Source organism: Monodelphis domestica, chromosome 1, assembly GCF_027887165.1.
Source record: "Monodelphis domestica isolate mMonDom1 chromosome 1, mMonDom1.pri, whole genome shotgun sequence".
NCBI classification, from domain to species: Eukaryota; Metazoa; Chordata; class Mammalia; order Didelphimorphia; family Didelphidae; genus Monodelphis; species Monodelphis domestica.
In genome coordinates, this window is record NC_077227.1 from 514016347 (window position 1) to 514039832 (window position 23486).

Genomic DNA, 23486 nt, shown 5'->3' on the forward strand with positions numbered 1-23486 from the left:
TTTTTCCAGTATGAGATTTCCCAGTGGGGAAATTTCCAACATTCATAAGTCTAAGAAATTTTAAGGTTTACAGTATGAGTTGAATAGGATGGGATGCTATCTAAAATATTAAATTAAATTAAGGCATAAGAAAGAGGAATGCACTGAGAGAAGGGGGAAGGAAAAATAGAATGAGGTAAATTATTGTACATTAAAGAGACATGAAAGAGTGGTCAGAGAGCAGAGGATGATGGGGGGAGGTGGCAAGGGGAGTGCATGAACCTTACTCTCAACAGAATTGACTTAATGAAGGATGAACATACACAATCAGTTGCATATAGAAAGCTGTCTTACCCTACAGGAAAGTAGGAAAAGAAGAGGGAAAGAGGGAGCGGGGCTGATAGAAAAGAGGTGTATTGGGGGAGGTGGAGGTCAGAAACTAAATAGGAATAAATAGGATGGAAAGTAATACATGATAATCACAATGATAAAATTTTTTACAAGTCTCTCTAATGAAGGTCCCATTTCTCAAATATGTAGAGAAATGAACTGAATATATAAGAATACAAGTCATTCCCCAATTGATAAATAATCAAAGGAGATGAACAGGCTCAGACAAAGTAATTAAAGCTCTCTATAGTAATGTTAAAAGTGCTCTATATCACTATTATTTAGAAAAATGGAAGTCAAAACTCTGAGGTAACACCTTACACCTATCAGATTGCCGTTGCAACAGAAAAGGAAAATGAGAAAACTTGGAGGAAATATGGGAAAACTAGGACACTAATGCATTGTTGCATGAGTTGTGAACTGATTCAATCATTCAGGAGAGCAATTTGAACCTTTGCCCAAAGGTTTATAAAACAGTATATACCCTTTGACCTAGCAATACCATTTTTAGTTTTATATCCAAAAGAGAATTTTTAAATGGGGGGAGGGGAGGACAGGGAGAACCTATATGTATAAAAATACTTAAAGCATCTCTTTTTTAGGGGGGGCAAAGATTTGGAAAGTGAGGGGATATCTATTAACTGGGGAATGGCAAAGTTATAGTATATGATAGTAATGGAATACTGTTGTGCTATAAGAAATGACAAGCGGGAGGAGTTCACAAAAACCTGGGAAGACTTAGAGGAACTGAAGCAGGGTGAAATAAGCAGAACCAGGAGAACATTGTACAACAACAGGAATACTTTACAATGAACAACTGTGATTAACAGCTATTCTCAGCAATACAATGATCCAAAGCTGTTCCAAATGACTCATGATAAAAAAAAAATGGCATCTACTCCCCCCTAAAAAAAGAACTGAGTCTGAATCCAGACCAAAGCAAACTTTTTTTCCACTTAAATTTTTTTTTTATTTGGGATTCCTTCCACAAAAGAATTAATATGGAAAAATGTTTTACATGATTGCACATGTAAAATCTATATGAGATTGCTTACCATCTCAAGAGGAGTGGGGGTGGGGAGGATGGGAGGAGAGAGAGAGAATTTAAGTCTATTCTTTGAAAAATATTGGAAACTTTTTACATGTAATTGGGGTAAAATTTTTAATTTAATTTAATTTTTAAAAGAAAAAGAAAAGGTCCAGGTGTCATTAGGCAATCAAAGGGATCCATGACTCAGAGAAAGATCAAGAATCCCTGCTTTAATCTAGATCTTTCCATGTTTTCCACAGGAGCTATTTTATCAGAAGCTGTGCTAAAACCTAAGTAAACTATATCTACAGCATTTTGCTTATCTACTACTTTAGTAATCTTGTCAAAAAATGAAAATGAGGTTACTCAGACATGACCTATTCCTGATGAGACCATGATGATTTTTTGTCCACACCATTTGCTTTTCTAGAATTTCATTACTCAGAGAGCAGACTAGATCAAGCACCAGTTTCTCACAGATGCCAAAGTCTAAGGCACTAGAGACTGGGATGAGAACAGAGGGCACCGAGGAAGTTGCAAGCTGGGTCAGTCTGCATTAAACTGACAGAATGATGGTTTGTCTACTGTAGTCTTTCTTCTTGTGGCTTCTCTTCTTTTTTCTGATCAGGATGTGTGTATTGTCTGTTCTCACCTTGCTCTGATCATCTGACCATCAAAATGGTCCCAAACAAGTGGGTTTGCCACTTTGGTGATAGTGTGAGATTAAGCACCTGATTTTCCCTTTCAGTTTTTATGATGTAACTTCCTATCCTGAACCCATTAACAGGAGTGTTTGTTGTCTAATCTCCTCCCACTTTGGGGGGGGGGGGTTCTGATGAGATAACTGAGACTAAACTACTATCTTGGACCCAAGGAGCTCAACTTGGACTGCACCTGCCTTAGGAATAGTAAGTCAAACAATTTATCCACTGTCTGCATTTGTTATCCTGTGCCTCCTCTTCCCAATTCTTTATAGAGTCTGGGCAAATTTTCTAATACACCACCAATGATCCCAACCTTTCCACTTACACACACAAGGTCAAGGTGATATCCCTAAAGAATAAGTATGATTCTGATATTTACTTATTTTAAATCCTAAAGCATCTTCCTATTGCCTTTGGGATAAAATATAACCTGTATTTGCCATTTTGAGGCCTTTACAATTTGATTTCAACCTATTAAAAAAAAACTCTTACCTTCTGTCTTAGAATCAATATTGTATTTCAGTTCCAAGGAGAAGAGTGATAAGGGCTTAGGCAATGATGGGTAAGTGACTTGCCCAGGGTCACACAAGTGGGAAGTATCTGAGGTCATATTTGAATCCTGTCTCTAAGCCTGACTCTCAATCCAAGTCACCCAGCTACTTCATTTCAACCTATTTTTAAAAATTTGTAAATATATTTTATTTTACCAATTACATGTAATAACAATTCTCTACATAAATTTTCTGAAATTATAAGATTCAAATCGTCTCCCTCCCTCCTTTCCCTCCCCTTTACCAGAGATGTGATTTGGGTTATACACGTATTATCTTGTGAAACATATTTCTATAAACCCCACAATAAAAACCCAAATAAACTAAAATGAAATCATATACTTTCATCTACATTCTGACTCCAACAGAATTGCCTTAGATCAGTGTTTTTCTGAGAGATGCTAAGTCTGCCATAGTTGATCATTCCACAATAATTTTGTTTCTGTACACAATGTTCTCCTACTTCTGCCAATTTTACTCTGCATCAGTTCACATAGGTCTTCCCAGTTCTTTCTGAAATCATCCTGTTCATCATTCCTTATAGTACAATAGTATTCCATCTCCATTATATACCACAATTGGTTCAGCCATCACCCAACTGAGGGATATCCCTTCAGTTTCCAATTCTTTGCTACCACAAAAAGAACTGCTAGAAAGATTTTTGTACAAGTAGGTCCCCCCCCCACACACACCTTTTTAAAAAATTATCTCTTTGGGATACAGACCTAGTCGTGGTATTACTGGATCGAAGAATTTTATAACCTTTGGGCATAGTTCCAAATTGCCCTCCAAAATGGTTGGATTAGTTAATAACACCACTAGCAATGCATTTGTGTCCCGGTTTTGCCACATCTCTTCCAACATTTATCCCTTTCCTTTACTGTTATATTGGCCAATATGATAAGTGTGAGGTGGTACCTGAGAGTTGTTTTAATTTGCATTTCTCTAATCAAGAGTGATTTAGAACATTTTTTCATATGATTATTAATAGTATTGATTTTTTCACCTGAAAACTGCTTATTCATTTCCTTTGACTATTTGTCAATTTTGGAATGACATATATTTGACTTAATTCTCTATATATTTGAGAAATGAGAATTTAATCAAATAAATTTGCTTATAAATTTTTTTCTTCAGTTTGTTGTTTCTCTTCTAATCTTGGTTACATTGATTTTGTTTGTACCAAACCTTTTAAATTTATTACAATCAAAATTATTCATTTTACATTTTATAATGTTCTCTATCTCTTATTTGGTAATAAACCCTTCCCTTCTTCATAGATCTGTCAGGTAAACTATTTTATGTTCTCCTAATTTACTTAAAATATTACCCTTTATGTCTAAATCATATACCCATTTTGACTTTATTTTGGTAAGGAGTATGAGATATTGATCTATATCTAATTTTTGCCATACTGTTTTCCAGTTTTCCTAGCAATTTTTATCAAATAGTGAGTTCTTATCCCAAAACTGGGATCTTTGGGTTTACTGAATACTAATTTGCTGAAGTCATTATTCCCTATTCTATTCCACTGATCCACCCTTCTATTTCTTAGCCAGTACCAGATCATTTTGATGATTACTGCTTTTTAGTACAGTCTGAGATCCTTGTACTGCTAGGCCACCATCTTTCACATCTTTTTAAATTAATTCTCTTGATATTCTTGATCTTTTGTTTTTCCAGATGAATTTTGTTATTGTTTTTTCCTAGTTCCATAAAATGGTTTTGTGGTAGTTTGACTGGTATGGCACTGAATAAGTAAATTATCTTAGGTAGAATTGTCATTTTTATTATATTAGCTCAGCCTACCCATGAGCAGTTTGTTTTCCCAATTGTTTAGATTTAACTTTATTTGTGTGAAAAATGTTTTCTTCACACCCGTTAAAGTAACAAAATATAATTTTGAAGTTACTTAAATAAAGAAATAACTTTTTCCCTCTTTAGGTTGTTAACATCTTTTCTCTGTTAATTATTTCTTATATTCTGTAATTTCATTACCTGGAGGGGCAGAGGAGGGGGGCCAGGACAAATTCATTAGGAATGCCCTGACATCAGGAAAATCTCTAACTACATATATATTCTTTGGTTACTTATCCACAAATACATTGTATCTGCCTAGTACAATGTAAGTTCCTTAGGGGAAGGATTTGTCTGACTTTTGTATTTGAATTCCGAGCACACAGTAGGTATGTTTGTTGATTGATTAGATGCAACTTGGCTGATGGATAACGATGCCTTAATTTTTTTAAACTCTTACCTTCTGTCCTAGTAACAACTCTAAGACAAAGGGACAAGGGCAAAGCAAACAGGGTTAAGTGACTTGCCCAGGTTCACACAACCAGGAAGTGTCTGAGGCCAGATTTAAATGATGCCCTAATTAATAAAGATACTTCAGTAGGAGTCTGATAAGGCCGGCTTTGAATTATAGGAAATGGAGGGGAACAGGAAGGCAGATGGTCTGCATCTGTCATGGGATGGATGCCTTCAATATCTTCCTTCTGTTTACTTCTTTACAATACCAAATAAGATGCAGGAGAGAAAAGTAAACAAAAAAATTAAGGCTTTTAATGGGTGTCAGAGTAGAATTGGATTAGGGAATATGTCATGGAACATGCATACCCACTTTCAGTGAAACGTTTCTTCTGGCTGACACGCTCTCTAGTCTTTTGCTAGGGTGTGTGAGAACAGCGGTTCCTGGTTGGTCTCTGGCTCCCTATGACTGCGAGAAAGAGGACTAGCAACTCAGCCAGGAGTTAGATTTCGGAGGAGCAACTCCAGCCTTTCTCACTCTTTCTTTTCCTATCAGTGTCACTTGGGATTCAGGCACTCTCCCTTGGAGATCTCTCAAGAAAGGAATCTCCCCCAGCTATGGTGGTAACAAGAATAGGACGGTAAACGCATGGGTTGGTCTAGGTGAGCCTGAGATGGATCTCAAATGCTTGGCAGCTTCTTCTGTTTTGTGTGTTTCCCGGCTCCTGACCACACGTGACCAAACATCAATACTGAGATGGAGGTTTTCAGGTTTGGCGCCTACCTCGTGACTCAAGAGGTTAGTAGCTACTGAGTGGTGATTTCTTATCAGAAAGTGATCTCCACAAGAACTTCTCAGAAGAGAATTTGGCTGCCACCAGAAGGATGAGCTGTTATCTCTCACTACATGCAGATTCCGTGATTCTGTCAAAGGACTGACCTTCAATGAGTTGTTTAGATCATGCAGATTGCAGTGAGTGTGGAATACATGTCCAGCAATATCAGAATATGCTTCATGTTCTGTCAATCTCCTGGGGGAGGAAACGAGGTGTTATGGGTAAGTTACATGTTTTAGTATTTGCCAATATGTACTATAAGTCCTTTGTGTGTGTGTATGTGTGTTTTAAAATCCTAACCTTCTATCTTAGAACTGAGCCTAAGTATTGGTTCTAAGGCAGAAGAATGCTAGGCAATTGGGATTAAATTACTCTTCCAGGATCACACAATGAGAAAGTGTCTGAGATCAGAGTCACCCAGGTCTTCCCAACTCCAGGCCTGGCTCTCTATCCTCTGAGTCACCTAGCTGTCTCAAGTCTTTTGTGTTTTAAATATTTCTTTTGTGGTGGATAAAACACTTTACTTCATCTACCTTGCACATGAAAAACTTTTCTAGAAACAATCTTATAAATCTCTTTTAATGGTGACTTTATTTAAAAGATTTTTTGTTTTTGTTTTTCTGAGACTGAATCTCCCTCTTTTTTTTAAACCCTTACCTTTCATCTTAGAATCAATATTATATATTGGTTCCAAGGCAGAAGAGCAGTAAGGACCAGGCAATAACCTTCATTTTCAAATATATCTCTCCCCCTTCCTTATCTAGATGTCAGTCTTTTGTGATAATGATTTTAAAATAAAAAGGGGAAAAACACAGTTCAATAAAGTGAATCAAAACATCCACTGCTTCTAACAGTGTATATGATGTTCCATTCCTATAGTTTCCCACCTTAGATAAAAAATGAAATGGGGACAGATTTTCTCATTTCCTCTTTGTCATTGGGTATGGTCATTACAATTACACAGCATTCCATTGTTTATTTTTGCTCTTTCATTTACACCTTTATTTTTGTTGGATATATTTCATTTGCTTTGCATTGGTTCATATAAATCTTCCCAAACTTCTCTGAATTCTTCAAAGTCTTTTCTAATGGTACAGTGATACACTGTTTCATTTATGGTTCAAAACTGGCTTGCACATTCCTCAAGTGATAGGTTATCTATTTCATTTTCAGTAATTTCCTACTCCAAAAAGTACTGATATGAATATTTTGGTCTATATGGGATCTTTCTATCTTTGACCACCTTGGTGGATATTGATATTTAAGCATTGTATCACAATCATTTTCCTTATCTCCTCTAGATTGAACATTCCCTTTTAACCAAGAAAAACATTTAAGGAAAAACATCTGAAACAAAAATTTTGTCTGACACTCTACATAATATTCTAGTAGCATCCTGTCTTTGTGTTATGAGGGAGAAGATAGGGTTTCATATCTCTTCTCCAGAACCTTCACTGGGTTTTCCAACACTCAGAATCCAGCTTCTTCTTAGTGACCTTTTGATTTATATCATTATATCCTCAAGTCAATACTTTGCACATTATACCAGCATACACCCAGAGTTGCATACTGTCCTATCTGTCTATTGGTGATGTTATTATTATCCTTACCATCAAGAGACTACTGGGTTTTCAGAGTCTGGGAAGCGGAATCATTCCCTGTTGTGTACCTAGGGATGTAATATGGAAGGAGTTCATTTCTGGGGAAGTGGGCCTATAATAATGATGATAGTTGTCATTTATATGGTGGAAAATACTTGGCAAATCCCATCTGATTTCATCTTTATAACAAACTGAAGCAGACAGAAGTTGAGCGATTTACCCAGGTTTACACAGCCAGTGTCTGAGGCTCCATTTGAACTTGGGTCTTCTTGACTCCAGGTCCCATACTCTACACACTGGGCCACCAAGCTGCCTTTACAATGAGAGAGGTTAGCTTAAGCAGATCATGTGTTCACAAACACATGGAGGTTAGGTAAGAAATAAGGAGCAATTTATAATTACCCATTCTCCCATCCATCTCTAAAGAAATAGCTTAAAGATAGTTCTTTGTAGGCTAGAAAGGAAAAGAGAGGGAGAGGGGAAGGCTGGTCCTTTTCTGTACATCTACTGCATCATTATCTTTTTTGTCTTCACAGAAAGAACAAGGAATTCTTCATCCCCAAGTCTTTCTACAATGAGTCATATATAGTTGGAAGCAGTCCTCTCATCCCAAGCTTCCACATGCTCCATGGGAGAAGTGAAGAAGGGCCCCAACTATAATATATTTTTATATCTGTTCCCCAAAGTCTTCATTGGTTTTTCCATTACTCAGTTCAGTTTCCTTTTAGTGACTTTTTCATTTGCATTCTTGTACTAATAATGTAATGTTTTCCCCCTCAGGCTGGCCTCCTTGATCAACGGTACACTGTCATTTCTATTGATAAGTGACATATGACCTTCTATAATTCACTTCAATAAGTTCTTCATATGAGCCTACTATATGCAAAGTACTATGTAATTATTGGAATAAAAGAGAAATATGACTCATATCCTGTTCTTAAGAAGCTCATAATAGGACATGTGCTGGGAGTTGCTTTGTTTGTTTGTTTTTTTAATTACCCAAAGCAGTGATTTGCACTGATCCATACCAGTGATATACATTTGTAAATCTGTAAGAGGGCTATGAGACAATAATTAGAGATATTACCCTCTTGTCATTCTTAGTATATTACTGGCAAGGAGAGGAAAGGGAGAGAAAGAGAAGAATCTAAGTTTTCAATCTTTTTTTTTTGGGGGGGGGAAGAACCTATATATGACCCTGGGCAAATCATTTAACTTTCCTGGCCTTAGTTTTCTCATTTATGAAGTGAGAGAATAATAGTGGATATCCTCTGGTGTCCCCTTAAGCTCTAAATTTATGAAATTATGAAAGTAAGAGCAGTAATGTAGACAAAGATACCTACCAGGAAAAAAAATTAAGAGTCAGATTCAGATACATCTTTTATTTATGCTCCTTTAAGTGTTAGAACCTGGATCAACAAAGAATGAAGAAGTAGAGCCATTAAATTAAAATTTATAATATATTAGGAATAATATGCCCAGATGCAGACATTTCTGTAAACTATAGACAGAGTGGCATTGGACTTTGACCTACTAAGGCTTGTTCCAGGTCTAAGATTCTATTATTGATTTACCCAAGTCTCCTTGCAATCAACAATTATATTCATGTAATCTGTGGTTCCAGAATCCATTGGTGAACCATTATTCTTAAACTAATTGAATATTTGTTTAACCACCTATGTCTAAGACAGTGAATTTCTTGCCTACATATAATGTAGGAAAGATCATGACTGTAAGTGTAAGTAATATGCCCATTATCACCTTTATTATTTAATATTGTACTAGAAACACTAGCAGTAGCAATTAGAGAAGAAAAAGAAATTGAAGACATTAAAATTGGCAATGAGGAGACCAAGCTGTCACTCTTTGCGGATGATATGATGATTTACTTAAAGAATTCTAGGGAATCAACCAAAAAGCTAATCGAAATAATCAACAACTTTAGCAAAATTGCAGGATACAAAATAAACCCACATAAGTCATCAGCATTTCTATATATCTCCAACCCAGTTCAACAGCAAGAATTAGAAAGAGAAATTCCATTTAAAGTCACCCAAGACAATATAAAATACTTAGGAATCTATCTGCCGAGACAAACACAGGCACTATATGAACACAACTACAAAACACTTTCCACACAATTAAAACTAGATCTAAACAATTGGAAAAACGTTGATTGCTCATGGGTGGGACAAGCTAACATAATAAAAATGACCATCCTACCCAAACTTATATATCTATTCAGTGCCATACCCATTGAACTACCAAAAAACTAGTTTACTGAATTAGAGAAAACGATAACAAAGTTCATTTGGAAGAATAAAGGATCAAGGATATCCAGGGAAATAACGAAAAAAATACAAAGGAAGGTGGCCTTGCAGTCCCAGATCTCAAACTATATTACAAAGCAGCAGTCATCAAAACAATTTGATACTGGCTAAGAAACAGAAAGGAGGATCAGTGGAATAGACTTGGGGTAAATGACCTCAGCAAGACAGTCTTTGACAAACCCCAAGACCCCAGCTTTTGGGACAAAAATCCAGTATTTGATAAAAACTGCTGGGAAAATTGGAAGACAGTGTGGGAGAGATTAGGTTTGGATCAACACCTTACACCCTACACCAAGATAAACTCAGAATGGGCGAATGACTTGAATATAAAGAAGGAAACTATAAGTAAATTAGGTGAACACAGAATAGTATACATGTCAGACCCTTGGGAAGGGAAAGACTTTAAAACCAAGCAAGACTTAGAGTCACAAAATGCAAAATAAATAATTTTGACTACATCAAATTAAAAAGGTTTTGTACAAACAAAACAAATGTAACTAAAATTAGAAGGAAAACAACAAATTGGGAAACGATCTTCATAACAAAAACCTCTGACAAAAGTCTAATTACTCAAATCTATAAAGAGCTAAACCAGTTGTACAAAAAAATCAAGCCATTCTCCAACTGAAAAATGGGCAAGGGACATGAATAGGCAATTTTCAGTTAAAGAAATCAAGACTATCAATAAGCACATGAAAAAGTGTTCTAGATCTCTTATAATCAGAGAGATGCAAATCAAAACAACTCTGAGGTATCACCTCACACCTAGCAGATTGGCTAATATGATAGCAAAGAAAAGTAACAAATGTTGGAAGGTATGTGGCAAAATTGGGACATTAATGCATTTCTGGTGGAGTTGTGAATTGATCCAACCATTCTGGAGGGCAATCTGGAACTATGCCCAAAGGGCGATAAAAGACTGTCTGCCCTTTGATCCAGCTTTAGCACTGCTGGGTTTGTACCCCAAAGAGATAATAAGGAAAAAAGACGTACAAGAATATTCATAGCTGTGCTCTTTGTGGTGGCCAAAAATTGGAAAATGAGGGGATGCCCTTCAATTGGGGAATGGCTGAACAAATTGTGGTATATGTTGGTGATGGAATACTATTGTGCTAAAAGGAATAATAAAGTGGAGGAATTCCATGGAGACTGGAACAACCTCCAGGAAGTGATGCAGAGCGAAAGGAGCAGAACCAGGAAAACATTGTACTCAGAGACTGACACATTGTGGTACAAGAGAATGTAATGGACTTCTCCAGTAATGGCTTTACAATGTCCCTGAACAACCTGCAGTGATCTACGAGGAAAAAAAAAAAACTATCCTCAAGCAGAGGACAAACTGAGGGAGTAAAAACACCGAGGAAAAGCAACTGCCTGACTACAGAGGTTGAGAGGACATGATCGAGGAGAGACGCTAAATGAGCGCCCTAATGCAAATACCAACAACAAGGAAATGGGTTCAGAGCAAGGACACATGTGAAGACAAATCACGCCTTGGCTAGGGAAGGGGTTTTGGGGGGGTTTTGGGGGGGAAGAAAAGAAAATGATCTGTTTCCAATGAACAATGTATGAAAATGACCAAATAAAATAATGTTTTAAAAACTAAAAAAAAAAAACTGTGCCCTTTGATCCAGCTATAGCACTGCTGGGTTTGTACCCCAAATAGATAATAAGGAAAAGACTTGTACAAGAATATTCATAGCTGTGTTCTTTGTGTTGTCAAAAAATTGGACAATGAGGGGATGCCCTTCAATTGAGGAATAGCTGAACAAATTGTGGTATATGTTGGTCATGGAATACTATTGTGCTCAAAAGAATGATGAACTGGAGGAATTCCATGTGAACTGGAACAACCTTCAAGAATTGATGCAAAGTGAGAGGAGCAGAACCAGGAGAACATTATACACAGAGACAGATACACTGTGGTGCAATGGAATGGAATGGACTTCTCAATTAGTGGTAATGCAGTGATCCTGAACAACTTGGAGGGATTTACAAGAAAGAACACTATCCACATTCAGTGGAAAAACTGTGGGAGTAGAAACAGTGAAGAAAAATAACCGCTTGATTACATGGATTGATGGGGATATGATTGGGGATGCAGACTCTAAATGATCATCCTAGTGCAAACATCAGCAACATGGAAATAGGTTCTGGTCAAGGACACATTTAAAACCCATTGGAATTGCTTGTCAGCTATGGGAAGGGGTGGGGAGAGGGGAGGGAGGGAAAGAATATGATTCTTGTAACTAAGGAATAATGTCCTAAATTAACTAAATTAATGTTTCAAAAATAAAAATAAAAAAATAAAGGAAAAAATAAATATCAAGTTGTCCTGGGGTATCTTCCCCTGAATGAGAAGGAGAGCACATAAAAAAGGCAAATTTGATCTGAGTACTTTTGATCTGCTGGCTAGGTACATTTGTGGATCTGATTCACAAAAGAGCAGAAACAATCCTGATGGGGTGGCTCACAAAGGCTTAAACTATTCTCCTGCCATGTAGCAAGTGCCATTCAGCAGAAAAGCAGCAGGTGGCAGTAGCAGACAGTAGAGAAATAGCCTATTAGCAATTTGCTGGGGAAGCAGCAGATGGCAGCGGCAGGTTATTAGAGAAACACCAGATGGCAACAACATAGCAGAAAAGCAATCTGGCAATTCAGTATAGAAGAGCAGATGGCAATGCATGGAAGAAAGCAGCCCAGTAGACAACATCAGCATCTCTGTAGGAAAATAGCTAGTAGTGTGGGAGAATATGCTTCTGTGTGTATGGAATGAAATTTGTTTTGTTCTCACCTCCATGTCCCATATCTGGAATGCCATTCTTCCTTGCCTCTGCCTTATATAACAATAGAGGGGTTTTGGGGGCCACGGTGGCACAATACTCTAATGGAAAGAGCATTGAACTTGGAATCAGAAAACCAGGGTTTAAATCTCAGCTCTGCATTCCTAAGGGTTATCTTAGAACTGATAGTCTCCTTTTGAACTGCCCAAGACTGAAAGATGCCTGGAAAGATTTCAGAAAGTTTCAGCTTTTCTGCTAAGACTCTAAGATTTGGGTTAGAAGCTGCCAGGAGGCTTGTCATGTTTTACCTTCTCTGTTGGGATGAACCTATGATTGGAACTGGACTCAGAATAGAAAAATGAAGCATTTAAGGAGCTTCTGAAAGTGCAAGTTTTTAGCTATTGCCAAGCTTTGATACACTGGTGGGCATGAATGTTCCTTACTAAATAACAATAACAGCTCCTGTTTTTGTGCTCTTTAAGACTCATCTAGGAAGGGATGACCATCCATTGGGAAATGGCTGAATAAATTGTCATATATGATTATAACAGAATACTATTGTGCCATAAGAAGTGACAAAAAAGATAATCACACACACACACAAAAACCCTCGAAATCCTTATATAAAGTGATACAAAGAAGTGAGCAGAACTAGGAGAACATTGTACTCAATAACAACAATAATGTACGATCACCAACTGCTGATGACTTAACTATTAGCAGCTATTAAAAGATCCAGGACAACTCCAAGAGACTCATGATGAAAAAACCTGTCCACCACCAGAAAAGCAACTGATAGAGTCTGAATGCAAAAGGAAGTACATTCTTTACTCTATGTCCTCCACGAATTTTTCTCTAGTGTAAGCGATATGTGTCTTATTTCACAACATGACAAACATGGTAAGATGTATTATATGATAACACATGTGCAGCCTGTATCACATTACCTACCAGGGTAGAGGGAATGGTAGGAAGGTAGTTGAGATCACAGAGTGCAAAATGTCAGAAAATAATTATTAAAAATTGTATGATCATGTAATCTGGGAGAAAAAATTAAAAATTAATTTAAAAAGACTCACCTAGCATTTCCTCACAATACTATTCACATCTATTTTTATAGTTTACAAAGCCTACTGGAACCTCACAACAATGCCATGAAATAGATCAATCAGTAAACTAGCCAATCAGCTACTCTGTTATGTGCCAGGCGTCATATTAAATTCTGGTATCACAGAATGTTATGATCCCCGTTTCATAAAAGAGGAAACATATAAAGACTCAGGTATTATGTGACTTGCTCAAGGTTGAATCAAAGAGTAAGTGTGGTGTGAGCCAGGATTTGAATGAGAACCTTCTGATTCTAAAACCAGTGCAGTTTCCACTATGACACAGCAGCAGCTTCTCTAAATTAGAGTTAGTGCTGAGGTCTAGACCTATGTTATCAGTAATATCGGAAACACGAAGCTGCTTCAGAAAACCTGGCTCTTTGGCCATTCAGCAGGAAGTGGAAAGCCTCCCTGAACTCTGGGGAAAATGCACCTCTAATGAGAGACGGAAGCTTCATAGCCTTGCTCTGTCAGGTCAAATCAGGTAAGTAATCAGCTTTTGAACTAGACAAGTGGGGATCATGGGAGTACATACAGAGTGTGGCAAGCATGCCCAGGTAGGTTCTACTGTCTCAAAAACAATTGAGTGTTTTCATTTTCATTTTTTAAGTTTCTATTTTCAAAGAGGCATCATGGAATAGTGGAGATTGAGGCAGACTCAAAAATCAAGAGGATCTGGATTCAAATTCCCCTGCTGGCACATTATGAATATATGACCAGAGCAAAGTCACTTAAACTCTCAGTGTTCTACTCAACCCTTTAAGACTATAGGTTGATCTCAGAGTTTTAAATTGACAAATATGGAAGAAAAGGAAAATTATAAATGTTGGAGGGGATGCAGGGAAATGTTGGTAGAGTTGTGATCTGATCCAATCACTCTTGAGAACAATTTGGAATTATGCTCAAAGGACTTTAAAATTGTCCATGTCCTTTGATCCATCTGTACCATTATTAGGTATATATCCCAAAGAGATTTTTTAAAAAGAGAAAAGGATCTATTTGTAAAAAAAAATTATCATGATAGCTCTTTTTGTGATAGTAAAGAATTGGAAAATGAAGAGACGTCCATTGATTGGGAATGGCAAAACAAGTTATGGTACATAATTATGATGGAGTACTATTGTGCCATAAGAAGTGACAAGCAAAACTATAGGTTATTGAAGCAGTTAAGGATGGAGTAATAAGTCTGGGATTCAGAGGACCTGGATTCAAATCTGACCTCAAACACTTTCTAGCTGTGTGACTCTGGTCAGGTCAATTAACCCCCATTGCCAAGCCCTTGAAACTTTTCTGTCTTAAAAGTAATACTAAGACAGAAGGTAAGATTTGGGTTTTTTTCCCATGTGATATATTTATTTATTTTGATTCAAAGATATTTTATTTTCCCAATTACATGTAATAATAATTTTCAACATACATTTTCCAAAATTATAAGATTCAAGCCATTTCCTTCCCTCCTTTCCCTCCCCACCCACCCTCACTCAGATGGTGAGCAATATGATTTGGGCCATAGATATATTACACAAAACACACTTCCATATTGGTCATTGTTGTAAGAGCACATTCATATGAAATGAAAACCCCAAAATAAAACATTAATTACACTGATGTGAAAGATAGTATGCTTTGATCTGCATTCCCTGTCAAAAGTGAAGGTAAAAATCGTGGCACATGATGGTGATGGAATATTATTGTGCTGTAAGGAATGATAAACAGGATGATTTCTGAAAGAGCTGGAAAGACCTACATGAACTGATGCGGAGTGAAATAAGCAGAACCAAGAAAACATTGTATACAGTAACAAAACCTGACTTTCATTCTCTTTGTTTCTTTCCTGCCTTGTTCAGACCTCACAAATATGAGACACCTGGTGGACAGGGCACAGTCAGGAGATTGATCTACATCTCATCTGATCTTGTTGGGCTCTTAACTCAGAAAACATTAAGCCAAAGGTAGGCTTAGCTCTGTGAGCATTGGAAGAAGATTGGGGGAGGGGACAGGTAGCACCCAGACTTGAACTACTTTGGCATCTGAGGTGTCATCTCCAACAATTCAGTAACTATTTGTTAAGTAGTTTTTGGGTTTTCAAGTATCTAGGCAGAGTTATTGGCTCAACATTGGGTGATTTAGCTATCTAGTGGATTAGAATTTCTGGAACCACCTTGCAAATAGAACCCTTTAGGGCTTTTAAATTCAGAAACAATAGCTAGAGTGTCAGGGCCTGTCAAAGAATTCAAAGACTTTTTAGAGTTGGAAGGGGATTTGGAGATCATTTTTGTCCAACCTCCTCTTTTTACAGATGGAAAAACTGAGGTCCCTGGCAGTGAAATGATATTCCTAAAATTGCAAAGATATTTCTAGAGACTAGAACCTAAGTTTCCCCCCCTCTCATTGATTTCACTGGTCATCTCATCCTTCTTCACAGGATCATGGATTTAGAATTTAAAGATAGTGGAGAGATCACCTAGTCCAACCTTTTCTGTTTACAGGCAAGCAAACTGAAATCCATAGAGCTAGGTGGCACAGTTGATAGAATGCTGGACCTGGAGTCAAAAAGAGTAATTTTCTTGAGTTCAAATTTGGTCTCAGACAATTAGTAGGTATGTGACCTTGGACAAGTCACTTAACCTTGCTTGTCTCAGTTTCCTCATTTGTAAAATGAGCTGGAGAAGGAATTGGCAAACCACTCTAGTAACCTTGCCAAGAAAATACCATATGGGGTTATGAAGGGTCAGACATGTCTAAAAAATGACTGAACAAGAACAAGGTCATAAGGTAGTTAATGTAAGAGCCAGGACATGAACCTGAATCTTCTCTTTTCCCAACAGCCAGGAGTTCACCTCTTTTTTTGGCAGTCTAGTGAAGTCCACGAAGCCCTTTCTGTTGAGTCCCAAGTTAAGAATCTTTATCACCATGCTGCAGGCATCAATCAAGTTCTCTCTTTGTCATATCCTACGGTATACAGTAACAGACCTGACTTTCATTCTCTTCTACTTCCTATTTCATTCTTATTGTTACCCTTTGTTTTTTAAGCTTCTCTGTTCGTTATTGAGGAAAGATCCTTTCTATTTGGGTCCCAAATCCAATCCTTAGTTTCCATAAAAAAAACAACAAAAAAACCCCACCTCTTCTGGCTGCTCCAGAAAGACCTCAGCTCAACAGCTTGCCTGGTTTTTATCCACACACTCTTGACACCAGCTCCTCCTTTCCTGACACATAGCCCAGGCTAGAGGTCCCAGAAAGGCTGCTCAGTCTGGCCTTACTCAAATTTGCCACAAGGCCCCCAAATTTCCAGCTTCTCTAAAAGTCATGTCTTTCTTTTTTCCTGTCCCCCTAATTCCATGCCACCAACCCACCTAAGGCTTATTATCTCACATTTGGATCTCCAGTCCTCAGACTCTTATTCAAAAACACCAGCATAAACATTAATGTAGTTAAAAAGGAAACAAAGACTAAGGTGAGGAGAGAGTAAGAGAGCAAGCTGCAAGCTGTTGGGGTTTTTTAAAAAATCCTTATCTTCTGTCTGATAATTGATACTAAGGTTTGGGTTCAAGGCAGAAGAATGGTAAGGGCCAGACAATGCAAGTTAAGTGAGCTGACCAGGGTCTCATAGTTAGGAAATGTCTGAGTTCAGATTTGAACCCAGGACCTCCCATCTCCATGCCTGACTCTGTATTCACTGAGCCACCTAGCTGTCCCTGCAAGCTGTTTTAAATGAACTCAAGCCTCCAGGCTTGGATGAATAATATCCCAGGATGCTAAAAGAGGAGCAGTGACAAGCAATTTGAGGGCAGACCTTTGTGTCATCTCTGTCTCTTTTCCCTAGCCTAGTCCAGTGTGATGAAGATAGATGCTTAATAAATGTTTGTGGACTCTGTCCCAGAGAATGGCTGATGAAACACAATTTTCTCTTCTTCAGAGAGAGAGAGAAGATTGGGCGTGGTATTTGATATAGGTCATCAGATACTAGCCCATTGCCTGAAGGTTTTGTCTAAACACTTTTCTTTGCTATTTGGTGGTGGGGTGGATGGAGGGTAGAGGAATGGGCTGAGGTGTGGGAAGAATGAATGCTTGTTTTTAAAAAGGCATCAATAAAAACCTTTAAAAAATCCTGCCCAATAATGTGCTCTGAATAAATTAGATGTCTCTTTGTAACTACAGCACTTGACTTAGCAAACTTAAAATATGATTTTTCTTACTGGCTTCAAATATTGGTTGAATATTATTTCAGGAGCCACAGCTGACAACTTTTGGTAAATCATGGGAAATGAAAGCAATTGCAAAAGACTAGAGAATGGCAAAATTCAACTTATCTGAAAAAAAAAAAGATCTTGCAAACAATGGGCTGGCAAGCTTAACATCTATTGATATCAAAATTCCAGGACAGTTTCCTAAACTGATGGTTTATGAGCACCTAGAAAGAAAGTAATCACTAGGAGGCAATATAGGGTCACTAAAAACAAGTATTACCAGACTAACCTCATAGTCTATTCTAACTGAGTTATTATCATGGTGAATAGAGAGCGAGCTTTGAAGATGAAAGGCCCAGGTTCAAATTCTGCCTCTGATATAGACTGGTTGTGTGATTCTGGCCAAGGCACTTAAATTCTCAGTGTTCTAGGCAACTCACTAAGATTCATTTGTCGATAAGGTGCCAACCCACATGGGTAGAGTGAAATTCCTTCACCTGGGAGTTCCTTTTAACCTATAAAATCATGGGTCCAGTTCCTAGTGCAATTCCTATCTTCTACTCAAAATCCTGACCTATTCTCTAGGCCATTCCCTTCTTTTCTCAATGAGTAAGGTACATGGCTCACACTTTTTCTTTCTTCTCCAACTCTTGCCCTCATGCTAGCAGATGTGGACATACAAATTGACTCTTCCTCAAAAACCCTAACCACTCAGTTCCCCAACCTTGATCTTCTGTCCATGACCTCCTCCTCCCCACCTTGACCATGATCAAGAATTTTGAAATCCCTTTATCTGTCCATTATCTGTTGGTTTTCCACCTCTCCCTCTGCCTTCCCTCAGCACATCCTAATCTTTGTTCGCATTGTGCATGACCCCTAACCCAACCCTCCAGCCTTCATTTCTCTCCCAGATTATCTTTCCTGCACTAACTGTTCTCTCCTCCTTTCCTCATCTTGACCCTTGGGCAAACCAGTTCGACACTACAGAGCTCTCTTCTCTTGAGTCCTTGGTCCTATTATATTGCTAATTGCACTCTGTCAACCCTCAGTATTGGATGACTTCCACCATCTACTGCCCTTGTTCCTATATATAGGCTTCTTCTTCTCTCTCTCTTTTTAAAAACCCTTATCTTCTGTCTGGTTCTAAGGCAGAAGAGTAGTAACAGCTAGACAATGGAGGTTAAGCGACTTGACCAAGGTCACACACCTAGGAAGTATTTGAGGACAAATTTGACCTCAGGATCTCCCATCTCCATGCCTGGCTCTTAAACTACTGAACCACCTAGCTGTCCCTCTCTCATTCTCTTCTTAAACTCTTGCAATTGAACTTCTAATCTCAACATTCCACTGACACTGCTTTCTCCAAAGATGCCAGTGATCTCTTAATTGACTAATCCAATGGCCTTTTGTCAGACTTCATTCTCCTTGAGCTCTCTGCAGTCTTTGATGTTGCTAATCACCCTCTCCTCCTTGATACTCTCTTCTCTCTAGGTTTTTGGGGGCACAACTGTCACTTGGCTCTCCTTCTACATATTTGATGGTTTCTGCTCTGTCTCCTTTGTTGGATCCATCATCCAGATTACTGTAGGCATTCCTTGGGCACACTCATTTGTCCCTAACTCTCTTCTTTTCTCCATGCTTTACCTGGTGATCTTATCAGCTTCTATGGATTTAATTACCACTTTTATGTTGATAATTCTTAAATCTATTTGTCTTTTTTAAAATCCTTATCTTCCATCTTAGAATCAAAACTGTGTCTTGGTTCTAAGGTAGAAGAGCAGAAAGGGCTAGGCAATGTGGTTAAGTGACTTGCCCAGGGTCACACAGATAGGAAGTGTCTGAAGTCAAATTTGAACCCAGGACTTCCTGTCTCCAGGCCTGGCTCTCTATCACTGAGCCACCTAGTTGTCCTCCAAATCTCCTTATCTTGCTCTACCCTTCTGCTGACTTCAAATCTTGCTTTCTAATTGCCTTTAGGACATTTTGAATGGGCTATCCAGTCAGTATTTAAAACTCAACATGTCCAAAGCTGAACTCATTACCTTTCCCTCTAAACCTTCCCTGCCTCCTAACTTCCCTTTTACTGTTGAGAGTAATGACATTCTCCCAGTCTCTTAAGCTCCAGCTTGCTCATCTGAATGTCCCCATGGACTTCTCACTATCCCCCACCCCACACACACCTCTCAAATACATCTCCTTTTCTCCTTTGATACTGCCACCCTGGTACAGGCCACCGCCATCTCATGCTTGGACAATGACAATAGCCAACTGGAGTATAACAAATGATTGTTTGTCCACTTGTCTCAGACCTTTCCCTACTCCCATCCATCTTCCATTCATTCAGTCCCCAAAGTTATTTTCCTAAAGCTCTGGTTTGACCATCTCGCTCCTCTACTCTTATCAGATCCAGGATCAAGTATAAAATCCTCTTTTGGACATCCAAAGCTCTTCCTAACCTGGCCTCTCTCCCCACTTTTCCAGTCTTCTTTACACCTGATTCCATGCCATGCACTTATCCAGATTACAAAGAAAGCCAATTATACTGAAATACGTTTATCAAACGCTTCTTAAATAAAGTCCTCAAACCCCCCACAAAGAACCAGAGGGACCAACAAGTGAAAGATACACCATGTATGTTTTGGGGAATCTGCTAGAGTCAGACAAATGCAAACCCCCCAGTTTCCTAAATTTGTACAGCTTTCCTTGATTCTGAATCTTCCGACTAAGTACACTTCCTCTCTTAGTCCTTATATGTCTTTGGTAGACACAAGGGCACAAAGCTGACTTGACCAGTCAGTTCACGATTTCTCTTCTTCCAGTTTGAACTCTGTCCCCTTGGTCCCAGGCAGGAGTTGGCCATCTCTTGCCTAGAGTTTGGCCAAGTAATTGGTTTTAGTCCTCCTAGGCTGGGATGCCACTGGTAGAGTCAACAATGCAGTTCAATGACCTTTTCCAATGTCAAGAGGAATACTTCCAAGAATTCTTCACTCAGAGCAGCAGAAAAAGAAACAAATTCACTTGCAAGCAGCACAAGTCATATCTACCATGTAATACCAGGCAGTAAACAGAGCTGTCAATGCTACAGAGAGAAGCAGGCGGCACATAAAGAAAGGCACAGGAGGTCCCCAGGGGCCATGTGGCTGCCATCACTGTCATTCACTGTTTTCCCCATGCAAAGCAATTATCATCCAGGGAATAAAAGCCAGAAGAAAATGTAAACCTCAACTGGCTTTGATACCGGGGGCCCCTTATTCTCAAATGCCAGAATGAGTATTGAAGCTTGAGTATCATGTATGTGTCAGGTATCATTTATTCATCCCGAGCCTGCAAACTGAGAGATTTTGTCTGTTAGCAACGGTTTGGTGAGTCCCTTTCTGCTCATCTCTGTGAATGTGTGTGTGTGTGTGTGTGTGTGTGTGTGTGTGTTTCTGTTCTGTTTGGGGCCCATTCCAGGATCTACCGTGAGGCTGGGAGTAACCACAAGGGAAAAGTCCTTTGGTAGAAGACCTCTCATTCTGCATATCTGTGAGGAAGGATGATGAAGCCATGATTAGCCAATGGCAGTGAGCCTCGAAATTGGGATTTGTACACAGGCTACATGTGTAAAGTGTGTAAAGTGTGTCCAAGCTATCTCATCACTGAGGTGTTCAATCAATATTCTGTGGAGAATCCAAACCCAAGAAGTGAGCCGTTTTCCCACCCCCAAGATTGCTGATTAATGAGTAATGGGGATCGACACATATGCAGAGTACATTATTGTGTCTGGCTGATGCAAATTCCTCATGTGAGAGAGGGTGGAAACACTTCTTGTGGGACAGTCGTGATGATGTCTAATTGAAGTGCCCTGGACAGATGTTGGAGCATGTGTAGACAATTTATAACTGGTTCAGGTTGGCTGACTATGTGGTGAATAGAACTCTCTGTGGAAGAATTTTTTAAAATGTTTTTATTGATGTCTTCTGTTTTTTATATCATCGTAGTTATCCCTTGGATTCTTCTCTTCTTCCCACTTTCCTGAAAGCCATCCTATATAACAAGTAGTATTTTTTAAAGGAAAAAAAGGGGAAATCAGCACAATCAATTAATACATTGAAAAAATTTGAAAATACAAACAGTATGTAACATTTGTGGACTTCCTACATCCACAAAGGGTAGACTGAGGGTGTTCTCTCATATTTCTTTATTTGAGTTTTGTTTGACCTTGATACACCCTGAGGAGTGTATATATGTGACTCTGGGAGAGTGAGCCAGAGGGTGGATCAGTGAGAACCTTATGGGAAGTCTTTGGAGATCCATAGGTAGCTAGGTGATACAGTGGATAGAGCATCGGGCCTGGAGTCAGGAAGACTCATTTTCCTGAGTTCAAATCAGATATTTATTAGCTGTGTGACCACGGGCAAGTCTCTCAACCCTCTCTGCCTCAGTTTCCTCATCTGTAAAATGAGCTAGAGAAGTAAATGGCAAACCACTCCAGTATCTTTGCCAAGAAAATCCCAAATAAGGTCAGGAAGAGTTGGACATGACTGAAATGACTGAACAAAGTAGGACTCCATGCTGGTTTTATTTTGTTCAATAATTTCATCATTGACTGGCTTAAAAGAACTGAAAAAAACTTACCCAGTCTCAAAATAATTCAAAGCTAAAAATCATAGTTAAAATATAATTAAAAGATGCTACTAATATATTGGGCTAATGAGTAAAGGTCAATTCCAAATTTAGATTAAAAAAAAACAACCAACTAAATAGATACAGGATATGGGAGAACAGATTTACTAGAAGTTCAGATGAAAAAGATGTAAGATTTTTAATAGACATGAAAATTCAGTTACTTCCTTGAAAATGAGTTTATTAGGCAGTTCTCAGAGGAAGAAATTAAAACTATCTGCAGCAATATGAAAAAAAATATTCCAAATTACTATTGATTAGAGGAATGCAAATTTTAAAAAACTCCTTACTCCCATTAGATTGGCCAAAGGAAATTGACAAATGTTGGAGGGGATGTAGGAAAATCGAGACACTAATACACTGTTGGTGGGACTGTGGACTGATATGACTATTCTGGAGAGCAATATGGAACCAGGCTCAAAGGGCCACAGAACTATATATACCCCTTGATCTAGCAATACCACTACTGGGTCTTTATCCTAAAGAGATCAGGGATAAGGTAAAAGGACCTACCTGTACCAAAATATTTTTAACAGCAATTTTTGTAGTAGCAAAGAATTGGAAACTGAGGGGTTGTCCATCACGTGGGGAATGGATGAACAAGTTGGGATATACAGCCGTAACAGAGTACTATTGTACTATTAGAAATTATGAACAGGATGAGTTTAAAAAATCTGGAAAAACTTATATGAACTGATGCAAAGTGAAATGAACAGAATCAGGAGAACAACGTATATAGTAACAGAAATATTATGTGATGATCAACTGTGAAAGTCTAAACTATTTATCAGCAAAGCAAGTTTCCAAGATAACCACAAGGGACTCACAATGAAAAATGCTATCCACAGCCAAAGAAGGAACTATTGGAGTCTGATTGTGTATCAAAGCTTACCATTTATCACTTTATTTCTTTAATGAGATTTTTATTGTATGTGTGACATGTCTTCTATCACAACATAAGCAATATAGAAATATGCTATTGCATGAAAATATGGGTATAACCTATATCAGACTATTTATTGCCTGGAGTAAGTAGGGGAGGGGAGAGAAATCTGGATTTTAAAATGTCAA